Here is a 22,500-nt window from a genome sequence, read left to right as displayed (position 1 = left end):
GTGAGCAGAGAGAGAGAGAGAGAGAGAGCTTGGTAATATGTTCATGGTGAGTGCATGACGCTCTATGGTGTGGTGTGGTGTGGTGTGGTGCTGTGGTGTGGAAGTGTGTGCTGTGTTGTGTGGTGTGGTGAGGTGCGGTGTGTTGTGGTGTTATGCAGTGATGTGGTGTGGAAGTATGTGCTGTGCTGTGCTGTGCTGTGCTGTGTGGTGTGGTGTGGTGTTATGCAGTGGTGTGGTGTGGAAGTGTGTGCAGCGCCGCGTGTGTTGGGGGGGGGGTAATATCAAGACAATAAAGAAAGGTAATAATAATAAAACTCCATCATTTCTTTTCCGCCAGAAACTGGGGAGAAAAAATATACACACATTCGAGACTCAGTGAAAATTAACGTAAGTGAATGAAAAGAAAAAAAAATTCACCAGGTGTATAAAAATAAATCGCTTTAATCTCCATTGAAATAGCTGGAAAAAAAATAACAATTAAAACAGATAGCAATGTAAAGAGAACAATAGCACTCACAAATTATGTACCGCAAAAGTAAAAAAATACAGAAATCAAAAGAGAAGAAAGAGAAAAGTGAAAGGGAGAGAGGAAAGAGGGAGGGAGGTAAGGAGAAAGAGAAAGAGGGTGAGAAACAGCAGGCGATGGGGAAAATGAGGGAGAAATATAGGGAAAAGTGATGAAAACGCGAAAAAGGGATATAAAGAGGATAATGACTAAACAGGGAGGAAGGAAGGATGAAAAAAGCTCGGTGGAAAAACAAAGAAATTGGTGATGGAAGAAAAGAGGAAACTAAATACGAAAGAGAGAAGAAAGTGGAAAATGACTGAAAGGGATAAGATAAAAAAGAAAGACAGGGAGAGAAAGTGATAGAGAGAAGAAGCAGAAATCGGGAAAAAGAAGGGTGAAGGCAAGGGGAGGAAAGGGAGAAAAACCACGAAGGGGGAGAGATGGAGGAGATGGGGAAGGAACTAAGGAATTAAATACGCCGAGAAATAAAAACAGCTTTGCATGCGAGTCGTCTTCTAAATCACCTGTAATAACGCGCTGCACCTCCGCCTTAATACCTGACGGAGAAAAACGGTGCCTCTCCCTCACAGGAATATTGAGGATTATATGGAACATTATCGGACACATTTAACCCCAGCGTCTCCCACTAACACCTCCCTCTCCCCTCCTCTCTCCTCTTCTCCCCTTCCCTCCCCTAGCCAACTCCTCCCGGTGATTAATCTTTCTTGGAACTGTGCCTCGTAAAGTTTAACAGCAGCGGAGGATTGAAAAACGTGCCTATTTTGCCCCCACAACTCACCCGCCCTCCCTCACAGCCTTCTATTTCTTTTGTGTGGGTATATATTTTTTTGCGCAAGCCACGGACGCTCATGCAGTGGCCTCCAATAAACGTTCCTCTGTACCTGTATCCACCTGCAGGCCAAACTCCGTGCCCCGCAATTTCCCCGCCGTTTGGAGGCCCAGGTACTCCCTCGCGAACACCTGCGTGGCCGCGAGTCGTCGTGATATGAGCATAATTAATGCCAAATTATAAAATTATTTTAATCTTAAGTCTCGGCCACATAACTTTTTTCGCGTATAATTATAGCTCAAGGCCGCCGGCAGGTGCTACCCCGAGGGAGAGAGGAGGGTCAGAGGGCTACAGGGCGGCAGGCGGCGGGCCAGGTAAGTAAACAGAACTCTCGCTCCTGGAGGGGAGGGAGGGAGAGAGAGAGAGAGAGAGAGAGAGAGAGAGAGAGAGAGAGAGAGAGAGAGAGAGAGAGAGAGAGAGAGAGTGGAGGGGCGCAAGGTGGTCTTGTATCTTACCGCCTCTCGGGTGCCGCTAAGAAATGCCAAAAACCCTCTCTCTCTCTCTCTCTCTCTCTCTCTCTCTCTCTCTCTCTCTCTCTCTCTCTCTCTCTTTGCAGTGCCATGTAACCTTTGTTTCGAGGAACCAAAATGTCAAGCTCTCTCTCTCTCTCTCTCTCTCTCTCTCTCTCTCTCTCTCTCTCTCTCTCTCTCTCTCTCTCTCTCGTGGACACTGTGGGTACCTGTCATCCTCTCCCCGCGCCACAGCAGCACCCCAGCCTCGGAGGATCAGGTGATGGGGGCGAGGGAAGGAAAACTAACGCCGCTCCCCGTGTCTGTTGTAGATCGTCGATAATGAAAGCGAGGGAAATTATTACCGAATCAAAATGGAGGAGCTCTTATTGCCATGGAGGGCGCGGGAGGTAGTTGTCACATAAACAGATGCACCCCACCGACCAATTCCTGCCTGGGACGCGACACAACACGGTCTTTATCTTTATCTTTGACAGTTTTTTCAACGTTATGTTTTTTACGATGTTATTAGAATCCTGAGTTTCTTTTTTCTGGTATTTCTTTCACTACAATTTCTTTTGATTCAGTACGGAGGAGTAAATGAAGTATGCTTTCCGTGTTCTGCCTATATTTCTTTAACTATAATTTCTTTTGATTCAGTACCAGATAACTGTTCAAGTTTGTTTTCTGTTCGCTTTACATTCTTCGAATCTGTGTTCTGCCTTTATTTCTTTAACTATAATTTCTTTTGATTCAGTACCAGATAACTATTCAAGTTTTTCTGTTCACTTTACATTCTTCGAATCATCCCTAAGAAATTCTACATGAATTGAATCATCGAAGAAAAGAAGAAGTGAGGCAAGCGGCGCAGTGATGTAACTCGTCCACTCGGAGATTGTATATGAGGAAGGGAAGACGGTCGACAGATATATTTGTGAAATAAACATTCGGGCGACAGAAAGAAATGGTCTGGGTGGGAGAACATTTCAGCGAGGTGCTGCTTCTTCGAGGGAAGGCCAAGAAGAGTACTAAAAAGTAGTGATCACACACACACACACACACACACACACACACACACACACACACACACACACACACACACACACAAAAAAAAAAAAAAAAAAAAAAAGGAAAGTTAAAAAGTGAACCTGCATATAAAACCACTGAAAAAAAAGAAACAGACTTGTAACTTACATGCAGTGTACAGACTTTCTTCCTCTTAAAAAGTGAACCTGCATACAAGAGCCACAGAAAAAAAAAAAAGACTTGTAACTTACATGCAGTGTACAGACTTTCTGCTTCCTCTTACACATAATCATATGCCCATATTACTGCGCGAGTTAACCAGTATCTAATGCTCTGGGACGCTGTCTGAATGCGTCTTACCAACTTGTTATGGTACATATTTTAAAAGAGTAGTGTCAAAACAGCTGAATTAAATTGTCGAACCGTATTGAAAACCAATCTTTTCACTTTTTTCGCAAAATAATTAAACGACTTTTTTTTATATATATCTATCTTTTTAAACCTTGCCATGGTTCCATTACACGCGAAATAAAAGCAATCATTTGATAAGTAAAAAATTGGAATGAAGTAATCCTACTACAATCGCCATGAATCGAGCCAAATAACAGCACAATTCACCGTACCAGGAACCTACACCCACACGTCTGCCTCGCATTAATCTATTTCGTGCAACAGAAAATTTCCTAAAATCCACTATTCCTAAAATTCTCTATTGTTACCCAGAACAAATACATGTTAAAGTGTAGCAGATGAGTTGATCCAGATGGATTTTTTTACCCTACAATTACGAAAAAGTGAAAAAGCATCCTAAAGTTAAAATCTTTTATTAATGACATCCAGAACACAATGAAACCGACGCCGCTGTGCTGAAAGGATTAAGCGTCCATGTGCCCAACACCCACTCGCGCAGCTATAACACAACAAATAACGCGATATAAAAATCAAAATCAAGACAGAAAACAAAAGGCGTCATATTGGACAGGACATGTGACAGCCCTGGGAAATTATTAGCACGTAAAAATATTTTACGTACAATGAACACGAGGCACTTGAACTCATTTTATAAGAGACAACATGACACTCACTTCTCTAAGGCTTTTATATATCAGGTCTCTTCTACTTCCTCCACCTCTCGTACCCTATGAAGAACTAAAGAAGGTGTGAAGGGGAATACGTAAGGAGGCAGTGAAAGGGAACTATGTGAAAAGATCTACTTACTACAAAAGGGCAATAGATAAGCATTCCTCCTCACATTTCTGCCATATCCTACAAACTTTTCTTGATTCAAGGCGACAATATACCTGTTAAATAATTTCAGCAGCGAGAAGGACAAGTCATAAGAATATCGAGCGAAAATAGTGCTCATCTAAAGTTGTATGTAAATGTTATTTTTCTCCTTGTGTGTGTGTGTGTGTGTGTGTGTGTGTGTGTGTGTGTGTGTGTGTGTGTGTGTGTAGAAATCTTCAAAGACAAGTAATTGCTCTAAGTATTTATTTGCATATTTGTATATCATACGATATTTTAATCACTTCTTCATTTTACAAATATTATCCAACTGCCTTTTATATCATGTTACCTTTTTTCTTCACAATGTTTATTTCTCTTATTTTCGCTTTTTCATCCTTGAACGTCGCCTTAGAGCTCTGAGAAAGCAAGAAATCTGCACAAAAACAACGTAAACCTCAAACATAACAGTTGGAGCAGTACATTCACAGACAAGAATCCGCGGTTCAATGCCTAGAGCGCGGACAATATGCAGGAGTAAACAGGTGGGTCATCTTTTAACCACAGGTCAGTTGGGTTGTGACCTTGTACTCCATAAATCTGCAGCTACCAACACTTTTCCTCAGCGTGTGTGTGTGTGTGTGTGTGTGTGTGTGTGTGTGTGTAAAACCATGCTAAAAAGAAAAATCAAGAATGTCCTACACTACACCAATAACGTAATAAACTGATGATTATGATGGTGACGATTATGATAAACAACAACAACAACAACAATAACAACAACAATAACAACAACAATAACAACAACAACAACTAAAACCATAACCAGAAAGAATGAAAAAATTCCCTTCCATACTGTGGCATGACACTGCTGGTCTGCGCGTGACAGTCGAGTCTCTTCCCTAGAATCAAGGTATTCTCATCTATAATTTCCGTCAATCAGGCATTACTTAATCAAGAGACTCAAACATTGACATTCAAACGTCCCTCCACTGCGCTGCGTACCGGACGCCAAAATGCTACTTAGGGATGCAAACAGCGTACAGAACGACAGTTTGAAAAATTCTCCCCTCTATTTATGTAACTAATAACACTAATGTATGAAAATTAACTGTACAATCTCGACATCTTATCTCCCGAGGCTGTGTGATTTTAGAGGTTAATCCTCCTTAATGCGAGAATCCATGGTATCTGTAGAGGTCTCTGGCTAGACACTGAAACAGTTGGTGAATATTCGATGTCACACCCTGTGATTTGGGGGTGGATTTGTGCATAGGTAAAATTGGATGAGGATTGTCACAGGAATTTTATCTCCCCTTTCCTGCCTCTGTCTTTCTGTGTTATTCCGTCATTCTCTGGTTTCTGTGGTTATACTCTCTCTCTCTCTCTCTCTCTCTCTCTCTCTCTCTCTCTCTCTCTCTCTCTCTCTCTCTCTCTCTCTCTCTCTCTCTCTGGCATAAAAAATGAGCAGCAGTAATTACAGTACAGTAATAATATACGTAACGAATGATATTAAAGTGTGTTAACAATCCCCTTCTGGCACCTGTTCATTGGTGATGCATATAATTCACCCGGCAAAATAAGGTAACGTGAACTGGCATTTTTGGGGGAGGTTTAATAAGCGGGTATGTATTTTAGCGATGAGTCACAGCACACCCTCCCACCTCCCACCGGCCTTACCACCACCACCACCACCACCACCACTGCCACACCTTCCGTCATGCTATGTATATGCAGGTCTCTTTCTCTTTGTGGTGTGGTGTGGTGTGGTGTGATTCTCTCTCTCTCTCTCTCTCTCTCTCTCTCTCTCTCTCTCTCTCTCTCTCTCTCCTCTCTCTTTCTCTCTCTCTCTCTCTCTCTCTCTCTCTCTCTCTCTAGTTCGATAAAAAAATATTGTATCATACTCTTTCATCTCGTACCTTCGTCACAGCGTCTATTTCTTCCATTATCTGCACGTGGGGGAAAACACACATAAATGTATATATATGATTTGAGTTTTCTTTTTTTTCTCTCTCTCATTTTCTCTGTCTTCGTATTCCGACACACAGGTTGTCTGCGTTAAAAGTGTATTTTTTTCTTTTAGTTTATGTTCTTAGATATCAAAAGCTGCAAAACAAAAGTAGAATTAAAACTGTGTTCGATAGACGGAATAAGATGATAAACAGACAGTTGCAAAACAAGATTAAGGAAAATGAATATATGTGTTGCTGAATGGATGAGAGGCACAAAAATCTGGATGGACAGACAGATGGATGAGACTGCTGGTGGATGAAACTGATAGATGCTCGGAATATCGCAATAAATCCAGCTCTGCAGAAGCATTCCCATCGTTTCACGCACCTCTGAGCAAAGGACCGAACGCAGAAAATAGTAATATCTTTTTTCTTTCCTTTTTTTCCATCAAGAACCCCATGTCAGACTGTGAATCGATCTTAGAACTTGTGATTCAAAATGTGAAATATTTGTATTTTAAGCCACGATTTCCTTTGTACATGAACTGGACAAAGAAAAGTAATAAAAAGAACCAATCGATTATGGATGTATGTGACAACAGAACATTATAATGACGAAGGAAAGACTGAGGAGCGAGCCTAGGCATCCCTCTACTACTGCCGTTACTTGTGAATTTTCCATTTCTTGTATCAAGGTGGTTAGGCGATGGCTATAAAATACTACAATAATAATAAAGATAACGATAAAATGATAGAAGAGTCCACTCAACAGCCGCTCATCGAAAAGCTGTGAAATGGTAAACGAAATCTTGTATTACATATCTTAAGGTGTGTAGGTTAAGGATTACTACGTACACTCTTCCTGCATCACTTCACTTTCCCTTTACTAAGTCGGTAAAGATAAGTTAAAAATTAATAATTGTTTCTTCGTGGTCTTCCTATTATGGAGTATTGAATTCCTTTATTTAATATTTTAATAGGTTATTATCTCAGTAGTGGTGTTGGTTAAGGATTAAAGAGCCTCGTGCTGCACCACTAACCTTCCCTTCACTAGGTCAGCAGTAATAGTTGATGATACATGATTGCTGCTTCTTGTATTGAATTCCTTTATTGAATATCTTAACATTATATTACCTGAGTAGTGGTGTTGGTTAAGGATTAAAGACCCCTTCGCTGTGTCATTATCCTTCCCCTTCAGTGGGTCAGCAACATTGCGTTCATTATATACTGACGTCATTATTCGTTCACTTTCCCTAATATTTCACTTGTACTCACGGGAACGGTAATGTGGAAACACGTACCAGCACATTGCCGCAGTCGATTATTGTCAATGTTACATGAAATAATTGCTATTACTCTCTGCAGGAAAATCACATTTATATGTTTATATTCCAATTACGAAACAATGCCACGCCGGCGGTGAATGTAGTACATAGTAGGGCTGGTGCTTCTCCCTCCACCCCTCCCCGCCTAATAATATGCAATAGGCAACACTTTACCACTACCAGCACCACCACCACCATCACCACCACCACCACAACACATCATTTTCACCACCTCATAACTATCGTTCATTAGAGATTTCAGCCGATTTTGCTCTTCCGTGTTCTTGATCAGGATGTTATTTTATGCACATTATTTATCTATTTATTTTCTTCTGTTATTACGGTTTGTCTCCAAATGTCTTTTTTTTTTTTTAATTCTACCTTTGTTTATTCGTACCTGTCTGTATATCGGTTGGTCGGTCGCTCGTTGTGTGTGTGTGTGTGTGTGTGTGTGTGAATTAATGTCACCGAAGAAATCAATTTATCTCTGAAAGCAACATTTGCGTCACAGATTCATCTTACTCCATTCATGAGGCAGCGCTCAAGTCAAGCTTGCAAAAGCTTCGCCTAGATTTAAAAAAAAATAAATAAAATATAAAATAATAATAATAATAATAATAATAATAATAATAATAATAATAATAATAATAATAATAATAATAACAATAATAATAAAAGAGAGAGAAAGAGGTAGGAAGAAATTGGTTTTCAAACAGAAAGATAGATGGATGGAATGGTTCAGTAATCAGGTTGTTAGTGCTGAGTCATTAAGGAGCTTTAAAAGAAGATTAGGCAAATTTATGGATGGAAATGATAAGAGAAGATAGGAAGGTACATTTCGTACAGTGACTGCCACACGTAGTCCAGACGGATTCGTGCAGCTTTCCTTCTTTCATGTTCTTGTGCCTTTAATTGCAACATTCAGTTAGAGATGCAGTAGGCACACGTGCATCCTTTACGAAATAATTTAATTCATTGGCAAAATTACTCTTATTTATATTGTTTTCAATCGAATGCACAAGACATTATATTACCTTTAAACTCATTACCTTCAACTTTGTTATGTAATACTTTCAACAACACATGTTAAAGATGAATAAAGTAAGCAATTTTTTTAAGTGGCAGAATTTTTCATATTTTCATGGTCATCGAACTAATGCATAATTAGTTAACTTAAGAAACGTTATTCGCGATCTGTCTATAATCTTTGAAGAACATATGTAGAAGTTCAACACCTATATTATGCAACGTATATTATGCAGGTGTTCCAGTACAGTTTAGGTTATAATATATCCTAAAACGAAAGAACATAATTACTTAGGACGCTCCAATTCTGATCAATCTTTATAGAATAGTAGCTGAATGTGTCAACCCTCGTCCAGTAATGACAGCATGACACTTGTTACACCGCTGAAGTAAACATTCGTTACTTTACAGACCAAAAATTGAACAAATTACACTAAAACTTTTGAATAACTTCACCTTCCCTTTTATTAACAAGGTATCCTTCGAAATTACACAAGGAATTTGCACTAAACTTTGACATTACCCTTAAAGAGAAAGCAAAGTAGTCAAAGAGTCTGATAAGAATACACACATGAGTGACGAGCACGTGTGGCTAGAGAAACACACACGAGTAGAATGGCTACATAAAGTTCCAGTAAAGATCTCTTGTTTTTTGCTGGGGGAGGAGAGCTGCTCTCGTGTTTTTTTTCCTACCAAACTGCAAATCGCGGCAATCTCTGGCAGCCGTGACGGGTGAGCGACGAGTTATAATGGACATTCCAATAAATTGCCCCCAGACGAAAACACGCGCCATGCACAACATTAATGACGTGCATGAACAGACCTTATACAGCTGCAGGGCCTGCCACGAACGCTCGCTGGAAACAGGAACGTTATAATCAACACCATAGATTCCTAAAGGGGACGCGCGCGGCTACAGTCACACACACACACACACACACACACACACACACACACACACACACACACACACACACACACACACACACCTGCACGCATTCACGCACGCACATACACGTACGCACACACAATCAAATAAAAGGGAACAAAATGAAACAATAGCACAAATGAACAAAAAAAAAAGAAAAGAAAAATAAAGGCTCCCCGAACACTACAACAGCTACGAGAGAAAAGAGCCAATTCAAACTGCAACACGTGTATTTGTTCCCGTCTATACGGGGATTATACTGCATTTCAGGTATATGTATATTTTGTGTTTGGTTTTTGAGATACTGAAAAGAAGAAAAAAAAAAAAAATCTCTGATGGCCAACGGTAGAGACAAGAGTTGACGAGAGTAACATCTGAGGACAAAAAGAAAAGAAAAAGTGAGCAGACACGTGTTGCACGCATACACGGGTACACTCGACCACGCCCTTGATGGCTCTCAAGTGCCATGGTACGCTGTGGAAATCTTTAAAAACTTTGAACGTCAAGCGAGGAGTAACAGCAAGAGAGGGAGGGAGGGAGGAGGAGCAGTCTTGCAGAAGCAGGACTTGTGACTCAGTGGCTTCAGGAAGTGACTTTACCAAAAGGTTATTCTACATAGGGCGAGAAGTCACCAGGACACGCCTCCTCCTGCCCTTCTTATCTGCGGCTCGTCGTCTGCCACCCCTCCTGGAGCATTACATTTTCATTGACAATACGATTATACGTGCCACACTCGCCTTCCATGACTCACCGTACAACTGCATTCCTACCACGTCCATACACCCTTCACTCATGCACCCACATTCATTCCACATCTTTACACCTGCTTGCCGTGATTTACACAGACATTCACACCACAGCACCACACCTACCCTTGCACCCCAACCTCATATCACACCTCTATATCTGCCGTACCATGATGGATACCACATCAACGAGGCACATACCACACCTTGATTCATGCCGCCACACGCACCACACCCACGCGCATCCCATACTTCCCTGCCACACCCACCCACACGCACAAAAGTCTTATCCTGTCCAGTATGTAAAAATAAATCCCTTGAAAAGTTTTTAATATAATACGTCAGAAAATTAAGATAGAGGTACTCTGCGTGCATCCTCGTTCATCTTTAGGAATAAAAGCGAGATTTCTATCATTCCATCACATTTTTTTTCTATTCTGTAACCCTAAAAGACCTTGCATTGAAAGTATCAGAGCATATAGACAGAAGGACGAGCTGTCATTCCTCAGTAAAATCATGTAATGTAAAGTGCAAGACAAACGTTGCTAGAGATGGACTGATCGAAACTGTGAATAAAAAATAAACTTAATCATCAGATATTCTTTCCTACCTTTTTTTTTTTTTTTTTCTACATACTCCTCCTGGTTTCGCTTTTTTACATAGTCTTTTGCCCTAACCCTCACATTTCTGAACACGGTGGGGAGCGGTGGAGAAGGGGAGAAAGTGAGGAACCAAAGAACGGGGAACAGCAGAAGGGAGTGATATAGAGTAAAAGCAAAGAACACTGAATAGAAAACGGAGATAAAATACGGATGACGTTAAATAAAAGCAAACGAATAATCGCGACAAAGAAGAGAAAGGAAAGGAAAGAAGGCGTATAAGAGAAAGACCAGAAAAGAAGAAACTTCCGTCTTTCTAACGCAAGAGAAAATTAAATGAAAAATGTAATTAAAGTTATCTGAAACAGAAAGGAAAGAAATATGCAGCAAAGGAAAAGGGAATGTAAAAGAGATGTAACAAAAATATGAGAACAGAAAAAAAAAATTACACACATCCCTCTCCTTCCCTTTATCCTATCTTCTTTCTTTTCCCCCGTGAAACGAAATGAGAAGGAAGGGATAGAAACAAATCGGTCAGAATGGAAAAGAAAGGAGATTAAACAGGAAGATCAGAATAAAAAAAAGAAAAAAACTCACATCTACCATCCTCCATCCCTTCTTACCTTACTTCACCTTTCCTTTTCCTCCTCCTCCTCCTCCTCCTCCTCCTCCTCCTCCTCCTCCTCCTCCTCCTTTTCTCTTTGGCCTTGATGCTTTACGATTAAAGGTGTCTGGAGCAATTTCTTAGCACCAATATTTGGACAGACACTTTGACAGATTGATCGATGTGGACGTCTGTTTGGAATATATAAATAGGAGCGAGCGAGAGAGAGAGAGAGAGAGAGAGAGAGAGAGAGAGAGAGAGAGAGAGAGAGAGAGAGAGAGAGAGAGAGAGAGAGAGAGAGAATGTAGGTAAGATCACATACAAAATTCATATATTAATAATAATGGCAGTACGTTTTCAGTAGATGTTCCTATTTATATATAACCAGAGAGAGAGAGAGAGAGAGAGAGAGAGAGAGAAAGAGAGAGAGAGAGAGAGAGAGAGAGGAGAGAGAGAGAGAGAGAGAGAGAGAGAGAGAGAGAGAGAGAGAGAGAGAGAGAGAGAGACTTTTGGGGATAAAAAGTGAAAGTAGCCAGTCATGAGATTAGAGGTTCATTAAATAGACTAAAAGTATACATCAAGCTGCTGCTCCTCCGCCAAAATAAAAACAAAAAGCACCCTGGGGTAGGCAATTAATTAATCCAATAAAAATAGCAGATTGGAAGCGCTTCATCTCTTATTCAGACATTCCAATTACTCCCCATCACGGACGCTCACCAGCATCCGCCTCCACTATCACTCACGCATGACGCACCTCTGCATGTTTCACACTAAGCATTATTACACACGCGGGGCACACTCACACTCATCCACACACACACACACACACACACGCGCGCACACAGACACACACACACGCACCAAACACTCCTCAATATTGTTAATATTCCTGTTGTTATTCTTTTATTTACGTTTTTTATCATTTTTCATTCTCTGTGTTATTCTTTTATCGGCGTTGGTGTTGTTGGTGTTGTTGTTGTTTTACTTCGAGTGTTGTTGTTATCTTTCTTTTGTGTCGTTTTAGTGATGTTTTCTTGTGTGGTTGATGTTACCGTGTTTTACTGTGTAATTGTTTTACTATAATTTTTATTCATTTTATTGTTGTTTCAGGTGTGTTATCACTATTATTATTATTTTTTATTATTATTAGTATCATTATTACTACTGTTATTGTTATTATTATTATTATTATTATTATTATTATTATTATTATTATTATTATTATTATTATTATTATTACTATTATCATAATATCATCATCACCAACACCATTTCAACTATATCATTATTATTGTCACACACACACACACACACACACACACACACACACACACACACACAATTAAGATATAGAGCACGAAAGCCAAAATTTGCTATACAGAGTACAGACAAATAAACATAACGTCCTTAACAAAGAAAATTGAAAATTCGATAATTAATCAGTCAGTCAAATATGTCAGGCCTTTATTCCAAGTTTCATTTCGCACTGTATGACTTCCTCGGTTCTCTATTTTATTTATTTATCTATTTATTCATTTTTTAACACTCTTTCTCATCCCTTCCTTGTAATATTTTCCGATAATACCCCGTTCCGTTATTCGCTACGTCGTTCGTTGTTTTGCTGTTTGCTCTCCTCTGGTCCCATACATACAGTAGCATACGTGTATTTGAAATATCAGATTAATAAACCCAACCCACATGAAAATAAACAAATAAACAAGGGAAAGGGGGACTCTCTCTCTCTCTCTCTCTCTCTCTCTCTCTCTCTCTCTCTCTCTCTCTCTCTCTCTCTCTCTCTCTCTCTCTCTCTCTCTCTCTCTCTCTCCCTCTCATCTACACCTCTCCCAATACACACAATCATGCAGACAAAAACATTGAGCTAACGAAAGAAAAAAAATAACACCTGGAAAAAACATTAATAAAACACGCACATTAATGCAACTACATTGACGCCAGCAAATTACGTCTGAGAAAAAAAAAATAAAGTACGCAAAAAAAATGTGTGGGAGGGAAATCAATACAGCTGTTCCCGGCAACACACTTTATGGGAGGCTCGGCGTCAGCACTGACTCGCTGGGTTATGACTGATTGGATTACCAGCATTTTCAAGGCTAAATGAGCGTCAAAGGTCCATGCACGGTTAGTAGGGTCGCGCGGAACAATCGAACAGCGCTAACGTTGCCGCCCACCACTTTTTTTCTCAGGGTGTTGAATTGTTCTCTTCCTCTTGCTGCTATTCTGTCTCCTTTATTGTGTCTCTAACTGGTCCAAGGGCTCATTCTCCTAAAACAGATCTACTTTCTTCTCCTCCTCCTCCTTTTTCTTTCTCTTCCAAGCACATTTTCTCCTCTTCTTCCTCTTTCTCCTTTTCCCCTTTCTCTTCCAATTGCTCCCCTTCCTCCTCCTCCTCCTCTTATTTCTTCTCCTTTTTCTCTCTCTTCCAAGTACCCCTCCTCCTTCTCTGTCTCTTCTAAGTACACCTCCTCCTCCTCCTCCTCCTCCTCCTCCTCCTCCTCCTACTCCTACTCCTCCTCCTCCTCCTCTTCTTCTTCCTTTTCTTTTCCAACTACTCGTAAGCTTCTTTTCATCCACCATCATATTTTCCTATTCCAACTCCACTTCTTCCTCTTTTTTTTTCTTTTTCCTTTACACTTCTAACTAATCGTCCTTTACCCCTTCCACTTCATCAAATTTTGTCTCCTCCTCTTTTTCCTTCTCTTCCTGCTCTTCTTACTCTTCCCTTCTCTTCTCTTTTAACTTCCCCATCACCTCTTTCGCTTCCTTCTTCTCTTCTATTACCTTCCTTTAAATAAAATTTCTCCCTTTTCAAACTTCCCCTTTAGCAGCTCACTTCTCATTTTCCCTCCTTTTTCTTGTCTCACTCTTCCCTCTCGGTTATTCTTGTTTTTTTTTTGTTATTTTTTATTTTTTATTTTTTTGCACGCCCATTCCTCTTCCCAGCACTTCGTCATCCCTCATCCTGTATCTCGGTGCATAAATATACCCTGTGCCTCAATGGACGAGAAACGTTCCCTCGCATATGACGCCGATACTTTATAGGCAAAAAATATATGTGAAAGAAAATGGGTGGAAAATAAAGTGTGTCATTGGGAACTTTAGCGAATTTCTCGGTAAGAGGCAAACTAAGGAGTGGTGGGAGGAGAGAGCGACATTGACTCAGCTGCGGGTTCGTGAAAATTGCGCTGATTTGGCAGGAAAATTAATTAAAAACTCTTCATTCACTTTTTTTACTCCTTACCGTATATTAGCGAATGTCTGTAAAATATTGGCCCATGTATCATGCATCGGAAAAATTACTTAATGTGGCGAGGAACTTGGGATATTAAATCAGACGCTTGCCGTGGTTTAAGAGTTAGACTGCAGCTTGGCATTATGCACGTAGCTATACACAGACAGGTACGTAGGTTAAAACTGCATGACAGCCGTGAAGTGTAATCGACAGATGTGTACGTGCGCTAGATGCAGCCAACTCTTTATATTTACATGTGAAAGAGTAAGTTAAATTACAGTGACTATGAGGCAGAAACCGAGTTAGAATAGACGCTAATGTTGATAAAGGCATTACGCGGCAGAAATGTCATGTAAATTGGCTTTCGTTTCGTTACTCTTGATAAATTCGTTAGTTTAATTCCACATAAAAAAAAAAAACCTGGACGCAGTTCCACTTTCGTGCTGTGTGTGTGTGTGTGTGTGTGTGTGTGTGTGTGTGGGTGGTACAGCTTTCGGCACCAAATATTTAGAGCACAAGAGTAACAGTTCATAAAAATGTATTGGTGGTGAGGCAGGTGGACAGGTGGACCATTCCTCCCTGTGGCGTGGTGTGTGGTGGCATGCAGGGGAGGGCGTGGCGTGGCGTGGCATGGCGTGAAGTGGCGAGGCGTGGCGTGGCGTGGCGCGGGTCGTGAAGTGTGTGGAGGGGGAGGGCATGGCACGGCGTGGCGGGGTCGTTACTAGAGATCGTGCAGTGATTTGGGGAGTGTGGTGGCGCGTGGGGGTGTGGCCGCGATGCGTGTGGTGAGAGGCCAGACCCACGTGCTTCTCACACCTCACCACGACCTTGAAGCTCTCCCTCTTTCCCTCCCTGCCTCCCTCCCTCCCCTCCCTTCCAGTTCACCAGCATTGACCCTTCCCTCCCTTCCTTCCGCACGTCCTCGTTTTTTTCACGTTAATCTCCAGTGATTTTCGTAAAATCTTCATTATTTTCTTAGGTCTGGCGTAATTCCCTCCCATTATCTTGCAGAAAAAATAACTTGTTTGTGCTGCTTTATGTGTAAGAATAAGTTCACAACACTTATATATGTGTGTATGCGTCTTGCACCGCTTCACCGCGCCCCGCATGGCTCACGTACACACTTCCCTGGGGATTTAAACCTTCACAGGGATCACAATCGCGTGTTTAATTCGCACACATGACCCTTAAGCCAAGCAGCAAGTGTCACGCGGGTCATCCAAGGCTTTACGAAGCGGGAAGATGACCCCGTTCCTGGTACTCGCACGCAAACCTGTGAAAAGACTTAATTTTTTCACCTTCTTATTATGCCAATATCTCATTACACGAAGTCATGCAGCGTTCTTCCATGCATTTTTTATACTCTTATCATATATATTTTTTCCCTCATACCATTTCACGCCACATGTCTTAGGGCAGTATATATATATATTCTTTACCTTCACTGCTTATTACCATCTCGCAGACAGGGCGGCCCCGCTCCGACCATCCATCGGAGCTTAAGACTCATATTGCCATTCGCATCCATCACCCGAACTGCCTCCAACGTGGCTGAAAATTTGAGGCTGGAGGGCACAAAGTGTGATCGATTCGAAGCAACCTTTTTGTTATGTCTTTATTTCCCAAAAGCGCGGCCACACACTCTCCCATTTTGACACATTTCCAACCCATGCGACGCGTCCTCTGTAATTGGTAAAATTTCATTGGCTGTACTGCCGCTGAATAAACATGACTGGCGGGATGAAGCCTGGGGCGGTGTGGACTGGCGGCACAGGGGAACGAAAATGTGCAGGGGAGGGAGGTGTCCGCGGCACTGACTAAAGTGTCGATCTCGCAGAAATGTGGCGGGGAGATGCGGCAGCGTTTTTACGACGGTTAATGAGGGGAGGGAGATTTAGGCGCGTTCTTTAAACAATGTGTCCCTCGTCTAGTTTATGGCCCGATGAGCCCATTATCACACACGTCTGGCCTGAAGTAGTGTAAGGGGGAAAAGTTGGATACTCCTCGCCGTGGATGTTTTGGGAGAGGCTCACAACGCTGACCTGAGAGCCAAGGACACGCGCTGGAAACTTTTGAAACACTCACAAAACGAGGGAATTGTTAAGAAAAATATGCAAACAAATCAGAAGTTGGGGCGAAGAAGAGGAGTAAACTTTCTGGTGTTTGGAATCACCCAATCAGCCTGTCAGTCAGTCAGTCCGCCTGTCTGTCTGTGTGTAGGTCAATGAGAGGCAGGCAGGCAGTTACCGGCACGTAAGTTCTTCAGTCGCCTCGCACTACATAACTCAGACAGGGCAATTTCCTTCCACCACACACCACCACAGTCCCAGGAAATGAGATGTGGAATATACTATTCATAACAGACAAACTTAACACACGCCACTCTCACCGATGCAATATTCAAAAACGATTTAATTAAGGGCGCGGCAATCATTGAACATTGGCAGTTGATGTCATCCGGGTCCAACTTTTTTTTTTTTTTGTCACACAGTTTGCTCAACAAATAATCATCACCACCAACACCATCAAACACCAATGGAATCCAGCACTTTTTGGAGATCGGGGGACATTTCCGTGTTTGATTTGCATTCCTCCTCGTCACAAAAAACCGTCAAGTGAACAAAAATCGAAGACATAACTTTTCCATCCATGTGGTACATTTCCTTTCGTTCGCGAACACTTGTAAGTATCCAGTTTCCTCCCTCAGCGTGGCAGGCAGAGGAACCCCACGCGACAGGTGCACCGCGCGGGGATTCTCACCACCTGCAGGGGGAGGTGGTGTCTGAGGGCGCCAGCTTTCCGTCAGGGCAGGTGAGAAGGGCGTGAGTTCCTACCTGCGATACGCGGGAGGCGGAGGAGCGGGAAGAGTAGGAAGAGGGCCGTGTCTGCACCCGACTACTGCTGAGCGATGAGTGTGGCCAGAAACCGCCCTCCACCACCACCACTACCGGCACCACCACATGCCGCCGCCACGACCACTACCACGCTGCCGCCGCCGCCGCCGCCACTGCCGCCCGTGTCAACTTTTCCTTATATAGTTCATAAAGTGGTATTTCCCTCCTCTTAATATTCACACTTTTCCTTCCCCTCACTCCACAGCTTTCTTCCTCTCCTACTGTCCTTGTTCCATTTCTTTTTCATTTACTCGCCCCTCCATCCCTTTGTCCCGTGACGTCTTTTCCTCGTCTCTATGCAGCCTCCCCTCTTCTCTCCCTTCCTACCGGTGGCTCTTTTCACCCTTCAGTGTTTTCCTTCTCTTTTTCTCTCTTTCTTTCCTCCTTGCCTTCATCCACTCCAGTGTGTCCACCGCCTGCCGCGATCCACAGCTCACATACGCTTCTCAATGCATCAAGGGAATTTGTATGAGCACGTGTACATTATTCAACGCTGCTACTTTAAATAGCCGCCTCATTATGTAAGCAGCTCCCCCACCTCTCCTCTGGTTCTCTCCTGCGCTTATTATCACCACAATGACCACCGCTGGGTACCCACATGTATATGCTCCCTGCCCCCGAACACTCTTCACCCACACGTGTCTCTTTGAGGGTTCTGCGTGTAATGTTCTTGATGTAGTGTTTTGGGAACCTCCACCCAGTTGCAAACGCAGGTAAGCAGACGTAGTACACACACACACACACACACACACACACACACACAAGAGGGTCGTCAGAACCTGTTATTATTCTTATTGATTCGTGATTTAAGATGCACAAAATGCCTTGTTACGAAGTGTGATGTGCGTGAGAGATTATGAAGTGTTACGGCGGGATCTCCAGTCTGCCTGTCTGTCCCTCATTCACCCTCGGCGGTGCGGTTGTAAGGAAATCATCAGCCCCTCTGATCCACCTGCGGCCCCTCCTCCACCAACATCAATCAGTTTACAGTTCCAAGAAGCTCTTCGGACAGACGTCATGACTTAGCCACACACACACACACACACACACACACACACACACACACACACACACATCAACACGCAGATGCAGTCCAGCACCAAACAAGCGGTTGTCAAAGGTTAATAATAACAGTGTTGCCAACTAGTGAACACTTACATGACCCTTGTCATGTCCCCAGGGCCCTGACACACTCTCCGGAGGCCGCCACCTGACAGGAGGGCAATGAAGACTATTATTAATACACTGAGGCAACGTAATACATTAATTTATATCTGCATATGATTACGTTGAACACCATTATTATTCATATTTACTTTTCAATTTACTTATTTCTTTTCTTTTCTTCTTTGCAGGGATTTTTTTTTTATTTATTTCTATTTTTTTTTTTCAAACGGGGTAAGAGTATTACATTTCTGAGCCGTAATGGTTAAGAATACGTCTTTGTATTCTCTGTGTGGCCTAAAAAGTGACTTAAAGGGAGGAATTAGAATCCTCCTGGACATTAAAAAAAAGAAAGAAAAAGGCCAGTACTGCAAAGAGAAATGAAAAAAAAAACTCACCTAAATAAAAACTAATACTCCAAAGCAAAAGAAAAGAAAACAAGAAAACAAAAAGAAGCGGAGAAAAGAGCACGTGGCAAGAGCGAGAAGAGGGTTTTTTTAAGGCTGTGCCTGGATGAGAGGGAGTGGGAGTGTTTGCATGCTGGTGGTGTGGTCAAAGTGAGGCGTGTGAAACAGAGAATATTATGTATGAGAGAGGCCTGAATATTACGGTCCTCAGCGACACAAAACTGGAAGGCAAGGGGATGAGAGGCTTCACAGAATCATAACATGAAATCTGAGGTAAGAGCATCTAGATTTTCAGTAAGAGAAGGGAAGCAGCAATAGAGTGCATAGCTATTATGAAGAAAAAGCTGTCGGCAGCGCAAAAAGAGATAAGGGAGATAAAGTGTAAACTCGATTCTGATGTAGATGTAAGCAGAAATAGATAGGGAGAGACTGAGAGATAGATAAATGGTTCATACTGGGGATACGAGGGAGGGGAAAGGGTGGAAGAGAGGAAAGATTTTTGGTATTTGCCGATAGAATGTTAAAGAACGTTAAAGAGGTAAGCGGCGGAAACTTGATATTGATGTGGCTGTGGGCGTAAGGTAAGAAGATATAGATTATAGTCAATAATAGTGCTGGGAATAAAAGGAATGGAAGACAGATATATGATTTATTGGTATTTGCTGCAAGGAAGTTAAGGGAACCTTAAACAAGGAAGGAAGAGATTGCTACAAGTTATCTACACAAAGACAGTACGAAAAGCATAAACCACGTGAGTCAGTGGAAAAATATGGAGTTAAATAAAATGAAACCGTAGAAGAGTAAATAACTGATATATGTAAGTAACAGAACATGAAATAACACAGAACACTGCTAAAGTAATTCGTGGATGACAAGTAACTAGAATAAAGTTAAAGTGTGGAAGGGAATTATATGACAGATGATCAATCTAAGCAACACCATATGATGTAATATAGTGCACTTGTGGAGAAACTGATGAATGTGGACTGACTGAAATGAGATGGAAATAGAAGATACGTAATTATTTGTGAGAAAGGATGACCCATAATTGAGAATAACAGGTTCAAGTTCAATAAGAGAGATACGTATATGTACTACAAATACGCAAGGTTGAGTGCAGATACCGAACAAACACCGCTAATGGACTACATCCCGATCAGCGCAAAAGAGAGACTAGTAGATGTGAATGTATTAAGAGGAAAGAAGAGCAGTTCAAGGAATTTCTGAAAAGGTATAGCAGCGCGCGGAATGTTTCAGGAAAAGATCAAAAGTAAAATGAAAGTAATGAAAGACCTGCGGAGTTAGATAAAGAGGATTACAGAAGAAGAAATGAGGCGAAGATAAGAGAAATGGAGCCAAGGTAGAGAAAAGTGAAGAGCAAGAAGGATAAGATCGATGACAGCTGCTTTAGTATACATGCCTTGGCCCCAGGAAAGGTATGAATGTTTAGCGGGAAAAAGTGGAATCGTGGAAGGAAAAAAAAATAATTATGTTTAGCTGAATGAAAACGTCAAGACGTTGATCAAAGAAAAAACGAACTCATTAAGTCTATTAATTGATGAAAATAGATTAATTAAACATTTAGTGAGAAACAAGTGTAACGTAAATGCAAACAAATGTCTCTGTAAAGATGATATTTATTTTCTTTCTAGTTTTGTTCTTTACTCATATTTTATCTTTCTCTTCTGTAGTTCCTTTCATCAGCCTATTTTTTTTGGATGTCACCTCGCACTATGCAGAAAATGAGAGGGATAGACGACGAACACTAACGCATAACAAAATATGCGGAATCAGGGGAATGATAGTGAAATAAATCATGACAAAGAGATGAAATAAAGGACTCGTATTCTGAAACGCTTTGCTCTCTCACTACGACTGTTTTCAAAGGCAACAGAAATAATCAGCCGGGTTCTCAAGCGTATTTCTCCTGTTAATAATATAGAAAATCTTGTTGACCTCTCGCTAGAACCGTAAAAAAATAAAATATCCTTAAAAACTCGAGCAACTTCAACTGTAGAAAATAGAGGCGGTGCAGCGTAGAAGTGTTTCAGAATATGGTCCACAATGTTTTGCTGGGAAGACTTGCAACAGATAGGACATCCCCAGAGACAGGAGCCAGTGAAGACTGGAGAGAGCTTTGTATTGAAGTGAATTCTTAAGAGTGAAAGGAGCTGATGATGACGATGTTTTTTTTTTATAAGATGAGCTCTGGCCTAGGGTAACAAAAGTTATATAAAGGCCCACTGAAGCTGCCAGTCTTAATAGAATAGAGTTAAGCAAAGATTAACCAAAAAAAAAATTGATTCCTGATGATGATGATGATGATATCGAAGTGATTAATAAAGGCTCATCAAGAGATCCATACAGACTCACTTCCCTTGCCTCGATGTAAAAAATTTGCTCTACACCAACGACTTTCTATTGCATAAGCACCTCTTGCTTTCACTTACACACAGGAAGTTCCACAGGTCGCACTGCCTTCACTCTCCAGACACTCAGCACGGGATTTCTACAGCCAGTGAATGAGTGAAAGAAAACGTGAGGAAATTAAAGAGTGAGTGAATGAATGAGTGAATGATTACAGGAGAGAAGGAATGAGTGAGTGTGAGTGAACGAGAGGCCACGTCACTCAGCAGGTTCTACTCTTACTTTTTTCTATACCATCATCCACTTGTCATCAATTCATCCACTTCAGAGAAAAATAATGAGGGAAATATATGCATGATTAACATGCAACTAACTTTTGCTCAAGCAAAAACTGCTTGAAGCCCAGAGAGAGAGAGAGAGAGAGAGAGAGAGAGAGAGAGAGAGAGAGAGAGAGAGAGAGAGAGAGAGAGAGAGAGAGAGAGAGAGAGAGAGAGAGAGAGAGAGAGAGAGAGAGAGAGAGAGAGAGAGAGAGAGAGAGAGAGAGAGAGAGAGAGAGAGAGAGAGAGAGAGAGAGAGAGAGAGAGAGAGAGAGAGAGAGAGAGAGAGAGAGAGAGAGAGAGAGAGAGAGAGAGAGAGAGAGAGAGAGAGAGAGAGAGAGAGAGAGAGAGAGAGAGAGAGAGAGAGAGAGAGAGAGAGAGAGAGAGAGAGAGAGAGAGAGAGAGAGAGAGAGAGAGAGAGAGAGAGAGAGAGAGAGAGAGAGAGAGAGAGAGAGAGAGAGAGAGAGAGAGAGAGAGAGATGGTGGTAACTCTTGAGTGGAGAGGGAGAGGGTAGCACATGAGAGGGGAGAGAATTACACCTCCGTTGGCAGGGAACTATACCTAAGTGGGGAGTAAGAAACACCTGAGCGGGCAGAAAATATAACTGAGTGGGTATGGAGAGTGATTCTTGAGTTGCGAGAGATGGGGAGAAAATCATACATGAGGAAGAAAGCAACACCCGAGAGAGGGCGGGAATAACACCTGAATGGGAAGGGAGAACAGTGCCTGAGTGGAGAGGGGGAGCAGTGGTTGAGTGGGTAGAGGGACAGAGCAGTGCCTGAGTGGGGAGAGAGAGCGGTGTCTGAGTGGGAAGAGAGAGCAGTGCCTGAGTGGAGAGGGGGAGCATTGGTTGAGTGGGGAGA

The 22,500-nt window shown here is 41.9% G+C and overlaps 1 protein-coding gene across 4 annotated transcripts in view; it reads right to left on the bottom strand.

The window, feature by feature from the left end:
* The window catches only part of LOC135106398 (uncharacterized), a 294,459-nt gene that overhangs the window by 219,196 nt on the left and 52,763 nt on the right, over positions 1–22,500 (bottom strand). For 2 of the 4 annotated variants that reach the window (XM_064015380.1, XM_064015381.1), the window contains one exon: positions 18,540–18,591. The exons of 1 other annotated variant lie outside the window; for it this stretch is intronic. The gene's annotated coding sequence lies outside the window, so the exon portion shown is untranslated. Of the gene's footprint in view, positions 1–17,321; positions 17,525–18,539; positions 18,592–22,500 lie in introns of those variants that run through there. One more of the 4 variants, XM_064015379.1, reaches the window with a different exon arrangement.

This window comes from Scylla paramamosain, chromosome 13 (genome assembly GCF_035594125.1).
Source record: "Scylla paramamosain isolate STU-SP2022 chromosome 13, ASM3559412v1, whole genome shotgun sequence".
Lineage (NCBI taxonomy): Eukaryota > Metazoa > Arthropoda > Malacostraca > Decapoda > Portunidae > Scylla > Scylla paramamosain.
This window is presented reverse-complemented; position numbering and strand designations above follow the sequence as displayed.